This window comes from Micropterus salmoides, unplaced genomic scaffold (genome assembly GCF_014851395.1).
Source record: "Micropterus salmoides isolate LMB-PRFRI ecotype aquatic unplaced genomic scaffold, ASM1485139v1 Ms_hic_scaffold_3, whole genome shotgun sequence".
NCBI classification, from domain to species: Eukaryota; Metazoa; Chordata; class Actinopteri; order Centrarchiformes; family Centrarchidae; genus Micropterus; species Micropterus salmoides.
Window position 1 is genome coordinate 23,191,488 of NW_024042261.1, and position 15,249 is coordinate 23,206,736.

At 39.0% G+C, this 15,249-nt stretch overlaps 1 protein-coding gene across 1 annotated transcript in view; it reads left to right on the top strand.

The window, feature by feature from the left end:
- The first annotated feature begins 236 nt into the window (after positions 1–236).
- Positions 237–15,249, top strand: part of drd2a (dopamine receptor D2a) — a 46,124-nt gene continuing 31,111 nt past the window's right edge. The window contains exon 1 of the mRNA XM_038692297.1: positions 237–635. The gene's annotated coding sequence lies outside the window, so the exon portion shown is untranslated. The remainder of the gene's footprint in view (positions 636–15,249) is intronic.

Below are 15,249 nucleotides of genomic sequence, written 5' to 3' on the forward strand. Positions count from 1 at the left end.
ATCCCCTGCAGATTGCTATCACAGGATAAAATACTTTACGTCCACATTTGTACCTTTTTATTTCCATTACTCAGCTACTAATTACCAAAAACTCCGGAAAATGTGAGGCAAACACACGGTAAGGTTTCACCCAAACTGGTGACAGTAACGGAAACATAGCCTACGTCCCTGCCAGGGTTTAAAGAGATGTAACCCCGCCTCAATTTTCCACAGTTCTTTACAGTCGCCTCGTCTCCTGCCTCCGTCAGTACCGAAGGTAACTCCGTGCGTAACGCTCCTGGACACCAGACGGAAACGCACAGCTTCAACCTCTGCTTTATTTATCTGAACATCGAAACTCAAGAAAAGCATTCCTCGAGGGTTTGGCTAAACACGCAGGGGACAGATACTGATTCAAAGCAATTTTTTTGTATGTATGTATGTATTTTGGGCTTTCACCAGTGCAGTTTCTTCCTAACAGCCTGTACTACTGTAATGGCTCGCACCCGAGCCGCTGCACCGACTCGGCTCATTTATGAAGAGTAAACAATGTGTAAAGCATCTGAAGGATACTCTTGGAGCTAACTGTGGATGCTCTTGGATTTAACAGTCGGTGACTGTAAAAACAAAGATTCAGTCAAACTTATGGCGTGAAGGTAAGACAATTATTTCTTGGCAAAAAACAGCTTCGATTAGGCTAGTCTATAACCCTAAATATTGCCCTTAAACTATATATGTAAAACATTTATATCCAGCAGAGACCAGTATTCCAGCTCAGCCTGAGAGATTCGGGGTGATAAAAAGTGATTTATTGGGTTTGATTCCTGAGATATTAACTTTCAAGGTGAATTGGCCGTTGCGGTTGGAAGACTGTTTTTCACTTTACCCTAACGCGCATTTTATTAATTTCCAAATGCTTTGAGTCCGTTTCTGTATAAATACGTGAGAGTGCAAGTGTCATATACACAGCTAAGGACGATTTAATTGTATACCTGATCTTTGGATGCCCTTTGGTGAAAATTAACTGAAAGCCAACATTTGCCCTCCGCCGTAATTCAACCCAAGAAAAGTGCTCTAAATGAGCTGCATTTGAATTCTAGAGATGTGGCAGTGTGCCTGTATACAACTGTCTTTCCCAACCCACTAAGCGCTGATTTCAGATACGTGTGTGCCTTCCAGTTTGTAATTAGTGCTGGGTTGTCTAGAGGCTGCATGTGCGTCCTTGCCACAGTACATCGTGCAGAGCAGGTGACGGCTGTTCTGGCTGTACAAGCCGTCCTGTATCCTATCAACACTCGCTGAGCAGCTTTAACAAGTTAACGACAACAAGCACTATAAAGGAGGTGGGAAAAACGGGAGGGTTTATCTGCAGCTCTCCTAATAAACCTGTGAAGGCTAACAGCATATCTGTGGTAGGTAACTGTATCAGAGAACTTATAGTGACCCTTCCTTTCTATGATTTACGGCGTGTTAATTTGCTGAGATGTGTGTATTCAGCCCCTCCAAACTTTACTGCAGGTTTGCAGTATCTTTTTTCTTTGGGATCATTATTCAACTATCAATAATAATTGAAGACATAAAGGAAAGGGAAAAATGGTTATTTTTGTGCCAGGCCACTGCAAAATATTAACTGAAAAATTACTAATGCCTCAGTTAAAAATATAAATACTTTACATTTGTTTAGAAGCTGTTCTGTAAGTCAGCATGTATGGATCTCTGGGTAGCTCAACCCTTGTCAATCATAACAACTGATAGGCGCATTAGTTTGATAGTAAATAGGAAAATTAGTTATTTCAACTCCACTTGGGAATAATTAACAACATAAATGCAATCATATCAGAGAAGAGTGAATAGCTAACCCCAAGTGAAAGCATCTTTAATTAAATACCGAGATATCTGCGGAGGCTGGATGTTGTGTCCATTTGCTGTGACAGACACACTGTTCATCCATATGGATTCTAAACCTTCCTGTCTCTTATCAGTCACACCTTATTGTGAGGAAAACGGCTTCACCAGAGCTGCCTGATGCAGCGCTTGTCAGGTCCAGCTGTGTGACACAGACTGCTTCAAATCAAGAGATGCAGCAGGTCAGTCAATAGTGACATTTGAATTCAACACACTGCTCCCAAGCGAGATGACATGGATTCAGCAAAAACAACATCGTGTCGCAGCCTGTGCTTATTAAGTCCAATTAGAAACCCAAACAAATGTTGTTTGTTTACAGGGTTCTGGCACCCAAATTTGATCCAATCAATCACAACCTCATTTATCAAACAGACACATGCAAAAGCCATTCCCCAGAGAAATCCCATGAGTTGGAATGAGGTGGTGCCAAAAGAACCATAGGAATAAAGTACCATATTTTTTAATATAGAAGCATTACTGATTTACAAGATGCTTTGAAAAAATACACATTGTACAAAAAGGAAACTGAACAGTATTTTTATGTCTTTAATTCTGTTCACTGTAGAGGTAGCAGCAGGGAATTACATATTTGAGAAAAAAGGGATGTAAAAGTTTAATAATGAAGTCCTACATGCCTTAATGATTAGATATTCTTGTCTCGCATACTTTTTATTATTTGTGATGCTTTCAGAAAAGTTAAACCATACATTTTGAATGTCCACAGATAACATGGATAACACACCTCTCACTGCAGACCCAGAATGTTAAAAAGCAGCTGATGTTTCCTACAGTTGTGTCAATGTAAGCAGAATTAAGAAAAAGCTTGGAGGGAGCCAGAATAAACAAACAAGGCAAAGGAATGGACAGGGGAGCTTTAGTGACCTTTGCGTGTGGTTCTGCCAACTGAGCTAAGATGAAGTATACATAGTTTACCTTTTTACCAGAACCTAATGCACATTAACTAGAAGTTCAAAATGGCCTCCAAATCACAGACACTGAGACTCCTCTAACTAGCCAGGGAGTTATCATATACAGTATCTCAGAAATATTACATAAGGTACACGTGGCTGTCCACCAGCTCCAAAACACCAGTACAGTTCCTCCTGTATATCTTACAGTGTGTGTATGGTGGTCACATGGCTCAGCAGCCCCATTTTGTTTTGACAAGTAAATTATTTAATTGTATTGGATCTTCGTAAATGTATCCTGAAACCCATTCCCTAGCATGTTATATATGTCAACACTCTAGGGACCAGGACCATCACTGAAAGGGAGGAGGAACCAATTAGGTCCAGAAACTAATAGGAGATCCATTATGAAATGGTTATGCTCCAGGTACAGTTATATGCTGAGGAGGTTAAGTCAGCTCGTTGGTCTGTCTGTACATTAATATTGTGTCCACATCACATATTGATCCACATGGTGTATATAAACAGTATGGTGCATTATGTATTGAGTAATAAGTGTAAATGAGTATGTGGGCACATATTTGGTCAACATGAGTAGGCTGTGTTTGCTGTTGTTTCATTGAATATTAATTTTTTTAATGAACACTAATTATATTTGCTATCACATAAAATGTATGCCTACAGTAGTTACATGGTGAGGTGCATACACACACACACACACACACACACACACACACAGTTCTGTATTCCTTTTGCTGGAGTATTTTTTCCATTTATGATTACACCATTCGAATACCACTAACATCTTCACAAATGCATCTTTATATTTAGAATGCATGCACATGCAAATACACAAAGTTGCTGAAGTGACCGCCTTGTTGTTAAAAGCAAACCAAAATAACTTCCACACAACTAATGCTCTGCTGGATAGAAATTCATCATTACATATTTTTAATTTGAAAAACAGCCCATTGGTCTTTATCTTTGGAAGCTTGAGCAACAGGCAGTCAAAACTCAGGGTGTGTAGAAAGAACAGTGAAGCTCTGTATCTCACTGATCGGCTGTGGAGCTAGACATGCACACACACACGCAAACACACACACACACACACACACACACACACACACACACACACACATTATTCTCCTGAGAGGTGTGAAAGTGCTTTAGCTACAGTTAGTCTACACTGTCAGAAGATATAAGACACCCTTTTGTACAGCCACATGTGTGTGCATGAAAGCATATGTGCTGCATACAGACACACATGCACATTAGACAGGGGATGTCCTAATTGACTGTGTCTCTTGTAGAGCCTAATAAAATATCAGAGGTAAATGTCTTAAAAACTACTTCTAGATTTTCTAGAAATTCTTTGATTGTTCCAGTGAACAGTCTGGACCAATCGGTTAACTGACAACGTGCAGCAATCAACACGATAACTATTAGAAGAGAGGGGGAAGATTGAGGATTAATAGATAAAGCAAAAAGAAAGAAAAGAACAGGCAAAATTAAATTGCTTCCCAATTACCTTTCTGCAGTGTCTTTGGGCTAAATACCCTGAAACGGGAATGTAAGGTCCATCAAGGTATCTCTCTAGATCTAGATTTTGACTCCGCCAGATGGTGCTTGACACACGCAGAAAGTAAAATCATTTACACCGCTCACTCAAAAGCTTTTTTTTTTTAGCCCTGAATCTCAGCCTTTTAAAGGCCAAAACTTTTAAGATGAAAGTGAGATGAAGTGGGATGGTGACTCATGTGTCACTTTGAACAATTATTTTTCAACCTCTTGTGTCAAGTGCTAAGTATAAGCTGGGCCCTTCAATGGCAAGCTTTAACATTTTCCTCAAGGGGTTGGGAGTCTTTTGTTTTGTGAACAAAGCAAGTATAGATGCTGCTGTCTGCAAGACCTTTTACTCTTGGCTTTGATAAATTATTTTCCAATCAAATACTCATAGCATCTGCAAATATCTGAAAATAGCAAAGCCTACAAAAACCATAGCTTTGAAATAATCTGCACCAAGGTCTTCGATAGATTTAATGTTTTAGTAGGTGAGTAATACTAAACAGGGTGATTAGTCACTTCTGTTGAAGGGGTTAATTTCCATCCTTAACTGTTACTATAATGCTGTGCTGACAATGAATATTATAGTACATAATAAGCACATCCATCCATCCATCCATTGTCAACCGCTTATCCTGCGTACTGGGTCGCGGGGATTATGAAGTACAGTACAAAACTATTGGTGATTTTCCCAAGGGTGCCAAGGAGTGCACATACACCCTCTAGAGGTCAGAGGAAAACTCTGGACTTTGAAACTCTAAATTAAGACATTTAAAGCATCTTTAGCTGGTATTTTCACACCAACATGGAATCAAATCAATCCTGGTTATGTAAATGGTTGCTCATAGTGCACTGAGAATTAACAACCAACCCTGCAGTTCTATTAAGCTTGTGGCCACTTTCAACTCATTGTTTTGGTTTTCTGGAATAGACTGTGTGTTTGTATACCAATGGTTCTCACCAACCCCCTACATAAAACCATAAGAAGTCATTTCCTGCAGACAAACTCAGATTAGCTAAGTGATCAACTCCAGTGGGATATCCGTTGTGTCTGCAATAGGCAATTGTTTGCCATGGACAGATAAAACAGAGGTATACCATATCTTGTTTTTTCCAGAGAGAAGTGTTGTGGCAGTGTTAAGGATCCTCTCATTTGGGTTTTTAGGCCAATTCTGATCACCAATTTAATGTTATTTAATTTAGTTTATTCATCATCACCTCAGCCATTTAAGCATTTGGGAGAAAGCTCCTACATAATAGACCCTGCTAATCACTACTTTTGAAAAGTACCTGGCTATTTACTGGGACCAGTGATTGATTATATCTTGTTATATTCTATCAAACCCATCAAAAATCACCAATTTAATCTTTCTTGCCTTAGAAATTGTGGTTATTCCCTTGCACTCCTCTCCCTTATCACAGAGCTGCTTGAAAGCAAATAAAAAAACAAAACACATCTCTTTTACATGGCTGGCAGAAGTGACAACCACAAGACAACAATGCAGTTTCTGTTGTCACTACCGATCCATCTGGCCATGTGACCTTTTTGCACACTTACTTGTTGCATCTCAAGTCCTACTGTAGTCTGTTGGTTGTGTGGTTGCCTAACTGGTGAAAGCAGCTACTCAAAATCATATTTTGACATGTTTCGTAACACAGTGGTCAGGAAATTTCACACTTACAAACATTATCCTCCAAAATCTCATTTGTACTTAAAAAAGGACTGACATAGTTTCAGAGGTCTGATTAGCTTGTAGCATGCTATGACAGTTCCCTGCATTTGCGTCAGCAAAGTAGTGATACCGACACAAACACTGAAACGTTTCATTGATGGTAACGTTTGTACTTTTTAAAGGGGAGACGATTTTGATACAATATGAAGTAAATCAGCAGTTTAATTTAGGCGACAGCTGACATTAGAGGCTGCCACTAAAGTTAACTCATTGGTCACTGAAATTTGTTATACTGGGTTATACTCCTCTTCCTCGCTCTTTGAATGTAGCCCAGTATGTCCACAATTAATTAAAGCAATTATTTCAGCCGGGGACCATTTCATTAAAGGACAAGTAAAGCAACATGTTCACCTAATTGTGGGGACTGAGGACTGGGAAGTCTGGTCATGTGACTTTTCTTAGTGGGTGATGATACTACTGTGGTGTGGTCACAATTCATATGATTAATAGAAGGGAGAATGCACTGTTTATATGTGGCTAATGTCAATACCAATGCTATGAATCCTCTAATCACTAGTGCAAAGTATCTGCCTGCCTCACTGCATCTCTGGTCCCACCATGGCCAACAGCGCCATCCAGGTTAGTGTGGGGATAGGCAGGGTTATAAACTGCCTGAGATGACTGTGCAGTAAACTCAGACATTGATCAGACATCAGAAAACCCATGTTTATTTACCTCTTTTTTTCTCTTTCTTTTAAATTAAACAATGCAGGTGTTGCTTACAGGTACAGTGGGGCCTAGCACTACTTACAAGCCTCTGCTGAGCAGGCAAGGTGTGTGAGGAAAAATCAGGAGCAGAGATGCTGGGTAATGATGTTTGTGTGCACACCCTTGCCTCCGTTCATATGTGTGCGACTGTTTCATGGGTTGTAATGGAAAAGCAGCCAGGGTTGCATGTGCAGTACGCGGCCCCACAAGAGACAAGACCTGTTGTTAGGTTGGAGCTTCCCTACGACCTAATGAGGTCAATGGAGGGTTGTTACCAACCTCCTCTGTCCTCTCTTTCCAGTGGGTGGATGCTTTGCCATTTTTTACCCTCATGGCTTGATTTGAGTAGGTAATAGGTGAAATCACCACTACAAAAACTTTTATGTTTTACTGTATCAGTAACATTGATGCATAGGTGGAATTTATTCTCGGTGGGCTTTTGTCTCTTTTGTGGATTGATGCATCACTGCCTTTTACTGTCTTCCTGTGTCAGTTGTCTTAAGGCTTCCTGGATGGCCTTGAATGTTTCATTTATTTTCACCTCTTTCTGACTGCAGCTCCAAAGTGAAAAGTCCCTTGTCAGTGTTAAAATTTGTACTCTTAATGCCATTTCCAGTGCTACAGTTTATTGCATATGTCAATCAAATAAATGAGTAAGTGGTCCCGGTTGTACTTTTTAAAAAGTCAAGTCATTTAATTTAGCACCCTGAAACAACAAACTATTTCTTCTTTTTCTTTCTCTTCTGCTGCTTCTTTTTCTTTTTAAATATAACACAATTAATCAGATGCTGGCTGCCTGAAAGGAGGGATTTGATTTATACTAGTTATAAACTCTTCTGTAGCCGTTGTATGAAGATGTTAATTTACAACTGAGAACACAACAGATTGTGGCTGCTAAAGTGGCTTTTTATGTTTTAGATAAAAAAAAGGAAAAATCCATCTACACTATATTTCCTATTAATCATTTACCATTGTTGACAAAGTTAAATATTTATTGCCATATCTCAGAAGGGTGCCAAACTAAACAGAATGCGCCTTTATATATGAAGGACGCTGCCAGAAACTATTTTGTAATGATAAGTGCAGAGAGAAAGGGGGCATAATTGCAAGGCCAAGATAATGACACAGTAATTGCTACTCTGAATGTGCAGGTTTATTTTGAGCACAGTAAAAGTCATAGCAGCTCCCACCTACACAGCCAGCCTGTAAAAACTAGCTTGACTTGACTTTCTTATTCACTCATATAGCAACAAAAAGGGGGCTATTTTCAGAGAAAGGGAATTCACAAGATAGTCATTGACTTTGCCATCATCAATAATTTTGACCTGGAATCTAAGAGGGCCGTAGCAGATAGAAAACTAATTATGATAAAGGCTATCACAGGGTAGAATCAGATACTTTGACGATATTGACAGTTGGTATCAGCTTGAGGTTTTGCTTCCCCTCTGCATAGGCTGATCCTGGGAATTAGGAACAGATTTAATGCTGCAAGAGCTGGAGACAGGTAGCAAAACTAAATACCGAATCTGTATCATTAGAATTGCATATACGTATGACTTATTACACAAACAATTTTATGAGAGAAATCAAGTGTGAATAATTGGCATAATCAATTTAGAAAAGACAATTACCCTGATATATTTTCTACACAAATTTGATTTATGAATTCATTATTAGTAGACACTTTCAGCTGGTTTTAGTGGGACATTTTCACAGTTAAAACCCATTTCACATTGGTATTAGAGCTTTTCAAACGATGTCAAACAACGTAATGGAAAAAATAGAGCAAAACAATGCCAACAGGATGTGTTGTGTAGAGCGGTAATGAAGGTGCTGTAGTAAATGGTGTGTTTCTTGTGTTAATGTTCTGTTGCATGCACAAACAGTATCTGTTGTTTGTGTGTGCCATATGGAACTGTGTCTATGCATGAGTGTGTATTTCCGTGTGTGTGAAGGAGTGTAACAACCACATTCCAAGGCTCTAGAATATCAGTGATTATAAACAACCAAACTGTTAATTAAATATGGTGTAGTGTAAGATTAACAGTGTGGTTTATTGCAAGGTTTAATAAATTGATGACTGCATCGCTGCTGCATGATAGGATGAGATTACTACTGAACTGCCACATAGAAAAGGCCTTATTATCTGTTTTTCTCTGCTTTATGCCAGTTCACAAGCCATTTAAAATGTTATGGGAGATTCAGTTGCAAAACAGTTGCTGTGAATAAAAAAAAGAAGCTAATATTAGAATACCATCACAATTGTATAGTGGCAGCAAGATCACAGCCCAAAAAGAATGCTCCTCTTAAGTTTTTTTTTATTAAAATAATTTGGGCACAAAAATCTAGTCACGGGGAAAGCAAAACAAGAACCATTTCTGTATTTATGGAGGGAATTAAAAAATAGTTATGGTTAAACAATTTTTAATTAGGAGGTGCTTAGAATTACTTGGTAAAGTAAATGATTGCACCTCATAATTATTTCACAAGTACCCCATCATTAAAAAATAATTACACCATAATTTGCTGACTGCAAACTCAAACAATAACATGGAAGCTAATAAACTACTAAAAACTACACTCAAATTGTTATACTGCACATGTTTACAAATTCAATCAAAACAGATTCAATCTCTGTTATAACCTGCTAATGCTTTTGTAAATGCTTGTGTCAGATATTGCAAACGTTGGCTGTTTCCTCTTGGAATGAAACACACTTTGTCTGATCAAAGAAAGAAAGCAGCCAAACCCTAAATGAAAGACATTACTAGTTACTGGATACAAGACAAACACCCTCACTTGTGCTTCTTATCTGTTTTTGTTGGGTAGTTGAGGCCAGGGAGCTCGCCAGTCTGCAGAGAAAAGCCTTGTCACTACTGTGGAAATCCAGGATGGCCAGATAATGCCTTCTGCCTTCATAGATCAGTGCTAGGGTCACCTGGGAATAAGAGGATGCAGTTAGATGTAAGACGGAAGGATTGTGGGTAGAAAGTGAGGTCAGGTTATTTAAAGATTATATCCAGGACAGGTCAGCTGCTCACAATAGAGGTCCTCTGGTTGACCACCACACTATTTAACCTGTTTAGTGATGAGAGCTGGATACACAGTAGCTGTTTCTCATATTTCTTAGTTTCTTATTTCAGGTTTATTTAACAGGGGCAATGCACACTAATAATACATAAATAAATGTATAATGTGCCAGAATTAGTCAAAAAGCTATTTTACATCTGCTGTCCATGTACATATAGTGTATGCCACACCTAAAAAGATAAAATGATTAAAATAGTACATACAGATTAAGCCCATTTATAGTAAAAATTTACTATAAATGTATAAATAATTGACTAGACCAACATAAAAACAAGAACAGTTGGTCAATATCAACATCAACACCAACACACACATACACACACAATCCAAACTGTCTCTGCGATCCCCACCTGTTTAATAATATGAAAACCTTCATATGAATATGAGCAGAATGTAGAAAAGGCTACCTTATACTTGTTGCATTAGAGTGTGCTTGTAAACATCTGTGTGTCTAGTCTCGGCTACCAGAGCACAAAAACTGAATAAACTCACACCAATCATACCTTGAAACAAGATTCAGAAAGCTTGCAAGCCATATGGAGAGTGGCAGAGTTTTTGTCTGATGGAAATATTTAATCCGCCTATAGATTATACATGTGCACATTGTTCCCATGCCTGTGGACCTGTATCATGACCCAGTCAATTCCTAATCATAGCACATAAATCCTTAAAGGCCTTTTAATTTAATCTTTATTTTCTAATATCTTGGTCATTTTCTGAGTCCAGCTTTTTTTTCAGTGTCAGAGAGAGATGGTGGATGCTCAAAAATAATAATAACAATAGCAATTGTGCCAATTCAGCACCATCGACAAGGCCAGCAGTCACTGAACTAACAACTCTGCTGGAAGAGTATGCATTTTCGGAGCAATGGTCCTGTGCAGCAATGAGCATTTGTTTTTGGGATAACAGACTGTCGGACAAATGCACTTTTGTTCCAATGGACATTTTTTTAACTGTTGGGGTTTCGGAATAATGGGCAGTCCCAGTCATTACTGGAGGTAGGAAGATTGTTAACTGGACATTACTATTGTTTGCAGCTTATGTTAAAGCAGATAAACACACAGTTGAATCTACTCCTTATACTTTTTCGCTTGTGCTTTTCTCTCTATTCAATTGGTAGCTAGCTTCAGTACAATATGTAAATACAATAGTGATGATGTTGTCAGAAAGTCCATCCATCCATCGTCAACCACTCATCCTGCGAATAGGGGTGCGGGGGGCTGGAGCCAATCCCAGCTGCCATCGGGTAAAAGGCAGGGTACACCCTGGACAGGTCGCCAGTGCATCGCTGGGCCACACATAGACAAACAACCAGTCACGCTCATACCTAAGGACAACTTAGGGTCACAAATCAACCTAGTCCGCATGTCTTTGGACGGTGGGAGGAAGCCAGAGCACCCAAGAGAATGCATGCAGACGCGAGGAGAACATGCAAACTCCACACAGAAAGGCCGGGACGACCAAGGTTCGAACCTGCGACTCTGTCTACAGCAGAACTGTGACAACAGCTGCTCTAGAGTGAGGTCAAAGTTTTCCCCGGATACGGAACAAACACAGCGCAGTATAGGACTTGCTCTAACTGAGGTCTGACACTTTCATGGCAGTGCTCCATTGACTTGTATGTAAAAGGAGTAATTTTTTAGCTTTTTTTGCTGTATTTTTTTGAAGATATAGTGAAACACTGTTCCTGGGGCACTTTTAATAGTTACAGTCACTACCCAGAGATGTTGAAAGGAGAAGAACGATTTATTCCCTTTCCAAAACCTAAAAAAAAACAGGAAAATGTAGGCTGTCTATTGTTTCTAATGTAATGTTAGTTAGCTAACGCTATCTAACTTAATACTGAATATAACGTTGTAAAGCTCTACTGTTCTGCTTTTTAATAATTGTAATAGTGAATAGAGACCTACCCAGCTGTACAGAAGCAGTGTTGATCCTTAATATCGGTGTCCTCTTTCTCAATAGTCAGTAATAATACAGTGGTTCACTTTTACTCTGATCGGTAGGCTTTAGCTTCTGTCTTTATTTTTTTTCATGTCAGTTTGACAGCCTGAATTCAACCTTCAAATAATAATATAATAATCTTTATTTGTAGAGCACTTTTCAAAAACAAGTTACAAAGTGCTTTAACAAGTGTAAAGACAATAATACCCCAAAAACAATAATACAAAAATAATACAAGATAAAAGCATGAAAACATTGAAAAGACTAAAATACATGTTTAAGATAAATATAAAATTATTAAAATACATTAAAATAAAAGGGATAAAATAAAGTCAAATAAGATCGGGAAAGGCTCTCCTATAAAAGTATGTTTTAAGAAGGGACTTAAAAGAGTTCACTGACTCAGCTGACCTGATTTCCTCGGGAAGGCTGTTCCAGAGCCTCGGGGCCCTGACAGCAAACGCTCTGTCCCCTTTAGTTTTCAGTCGAGACTCTGGAACAGATAGCAGACCTCTGCCCGAGGATCTCAAGGTACGTGCTGGTGTGTATGGGACTAAAAGGTCAGAAATATAACAAGGCGAGAGGCCATGAAGAGATTTAAAAGTAATCAACAGAATTTTAAAGTCAATTCTAAAACATACTGGGAGCCAGTGTAGTGAAGCTAAAATAGGAGTAATGTGGTCATATTTCTTTGTTCTGGTTAAAAGCCTGGCAGCTGAGTTCTGGACAGTCTGGAGATGATCAATAGATTTTTGGGTTAAACAGGTGAAAAGGCTGTTGCAATAATCCAGGCGTGATGAGATGAAGGCGTGTAAAATGGTCTCGGTGTCCTTAAAAGTTAACATAGATCGAATTTTTGCTATATTTCTAAGTTGATAAAAACATGATTGAACAAGCTTTGTGGTGTGCTGCTTGAAATTTAAATTACTATCAAACCAAACACCAAGGTTCTTTGCCACAGGCTTAATGTGATTTACTAGGGAACCAGCCGATGGCATCATTTGATTTGCCATCTGCTGGGACACAATGACCAGGATTTCTGTTTTGTCTGAGTTCAGTTGGAGGAAATTATTTGATATCCATTTTTTAACTTCACAAAGGCAGTTGTTAAGTGAACTCAGCATTCCAGGGTCTGTCTGACAGGCAAGTATATTTGTGTGTCATCAGCATAAATATGAAAAGAAATGCCATGTTTATGGATAATATGTCCAAGGGGAAGCAGATACAAGGAAAACAAAATGGGTCCTAAGACCCCTGAGGCACACCATATTTAACTGGACAGAACGAAGAGACATAGTTGTTTACAGACACACAAAACTTCCTATTTGACAGGTAGGATGAAAACCATTCTAGGGCAGTACCAGAGATTCCCACCCAGTGCCTCAGTCTGTCTAACATGATGTTGTGATCAATGGTGTCAAAAGCAGGTCAAGCAAGGTCCAGGAGTACCAGGACTGAGCACATGCCTTCATCAGCAGACATTAAAAGGTCATTGGTGACTTTAAGCAGGGCAGTCTCAGTGCTGTGGTACTTCCTGAAACCAGATTGAAACTTTTCAAATATTTTGTTATTTTCCAGTACAGTGAGCAGCTGTTTGGACACAATTCTTTCTAGAATCTTTGCAATAAAAGGCAGTTTTGACATTGGTCTAAAATTATGTGGGAGGGAGGGATCTAAACCAGGTTTCTTTAAAAGTGGGTTCACACAAGCCGTTTTAAAATAATCAGGGACACAACCAGTAGATAGGGAGCTGTTGAAAACAGAGATCAAATGGGGCCCAACAGAATCTATTACTTTCAGTAAAAACTTTGTAGGTATTACATCAAGTGGGCCGGAGGACACTCTCATTTGTGATACTGTTTTTAAAAGCTCAGACAAGTCGATGGGATAAAACTGGTTAAAACTCTCTTGTTGCTGGTGAGGAACCTCTGAGTAAGAGGCCATGGGGGTAATAGAGGCTCTGATTGACACCACTTTATTGGTAAAATAAGATAAAAACAATTCACAGTCATCATTACTTCCAGCAGAGGCACAAGGAGGGGTTGGGTTTACCAGCTGATCCACAGTCCACAAATGCACAATGCAACTGCAAAATTGTCTGCTTCTTTCTGAGATCACTTTTTCCAAAAATTAGACAATATTTCTCCAGGGAGTGCAGTAATAGACTGTGGCAGCACCGTGATAAAAGTCCGACAGGTCCCAGCAGTTTGTCGGACTTAGCAACAGTAACTAACTTGGCGAAGGGTCAATTCCAACCTGAGTGTCCAGACTCAGGACACCTTTAAAAAGATCCAATCTGTATCGGATTTGGACCACATATAAAAATGGCCCAAATCTAAACTGGAAAAGATCAGATTCCTTGTGACTTGGCCTGTTCACACTCACATAAAAAGATCAGATCTGCGTCACACATGAGCAAAACAACAGATTTGGGTGACTTTGGCATGCAGTCTGAATGTAGCCAATCTCATTTAGAGGACACATGCCTCTGGAGCAACTAGGGGTTAAGGGTCTTGCTCAGGGACACATTGGTGGATGGCTTACAGGGGGAATTGAACCTTGGTCTCCCAGATCATAGGCAAGCATCTTATCTATGCGCCATCACCACCCCAATCTCAACTCTAGGTCCACTAAGTTGCTTGTTCTGGAGCTTTTGACCATATCACACAGTTTTGATTGTCAGATGGATTTTGTTAAGTTGATCCCTAAGTGTATATAACATATAACGTGTTGACTTTAACCATTTACCCAGGTTCCAGTCTCTGAGGTAAGGTAGGCTAACTCAATGTACACTAATAAAATTGATATTTTTATCTAACACTGAGTAAGGCAGCAAACATATTAATTTCTAAAAACATCCATGCATTCCTCACAGCCTACAAGCAATTGGAACATTTGGTATTTTATGCCTAACAAAGTCATTATTTTTCATTATCTACCCAGAGTGTACTTTCAAAATTACCATGAATAACTCATGAGTATTGACTGCTTGAAAAATAGAGTCTATAAAAGAGCATTACTGTTATTTCCTTTAGTTGCTTCAGACAGTTTATCTGCAGGAAGTGTTAAGGATGCTTGTAGCCCACACTGCCTTTATTATGACCGCAGATTTCTATCATTCTAAATAATCTCAAGCTGTGTCATTACAGTAGGAATATTTTATGACATAGCCTGTGCTATACTGTATAAAAGAAAAAGCCTGGCCTGCAGTCTTGCTTCTCCTGAGAGACCACATCCACAAACAAACATGAATTGTACCATGTTTTTATTGCATCATGTCATTGCATATGCGTGGAATTGTATTTGCCTGTACGATCACACATGTATGTTGGTGAGCATAAAGTTAAACCAATACTTAAGATGAAACGTGCCTTCTACTGTACTATGTCAGATTGTATTTCACATTTTACGACTTTACA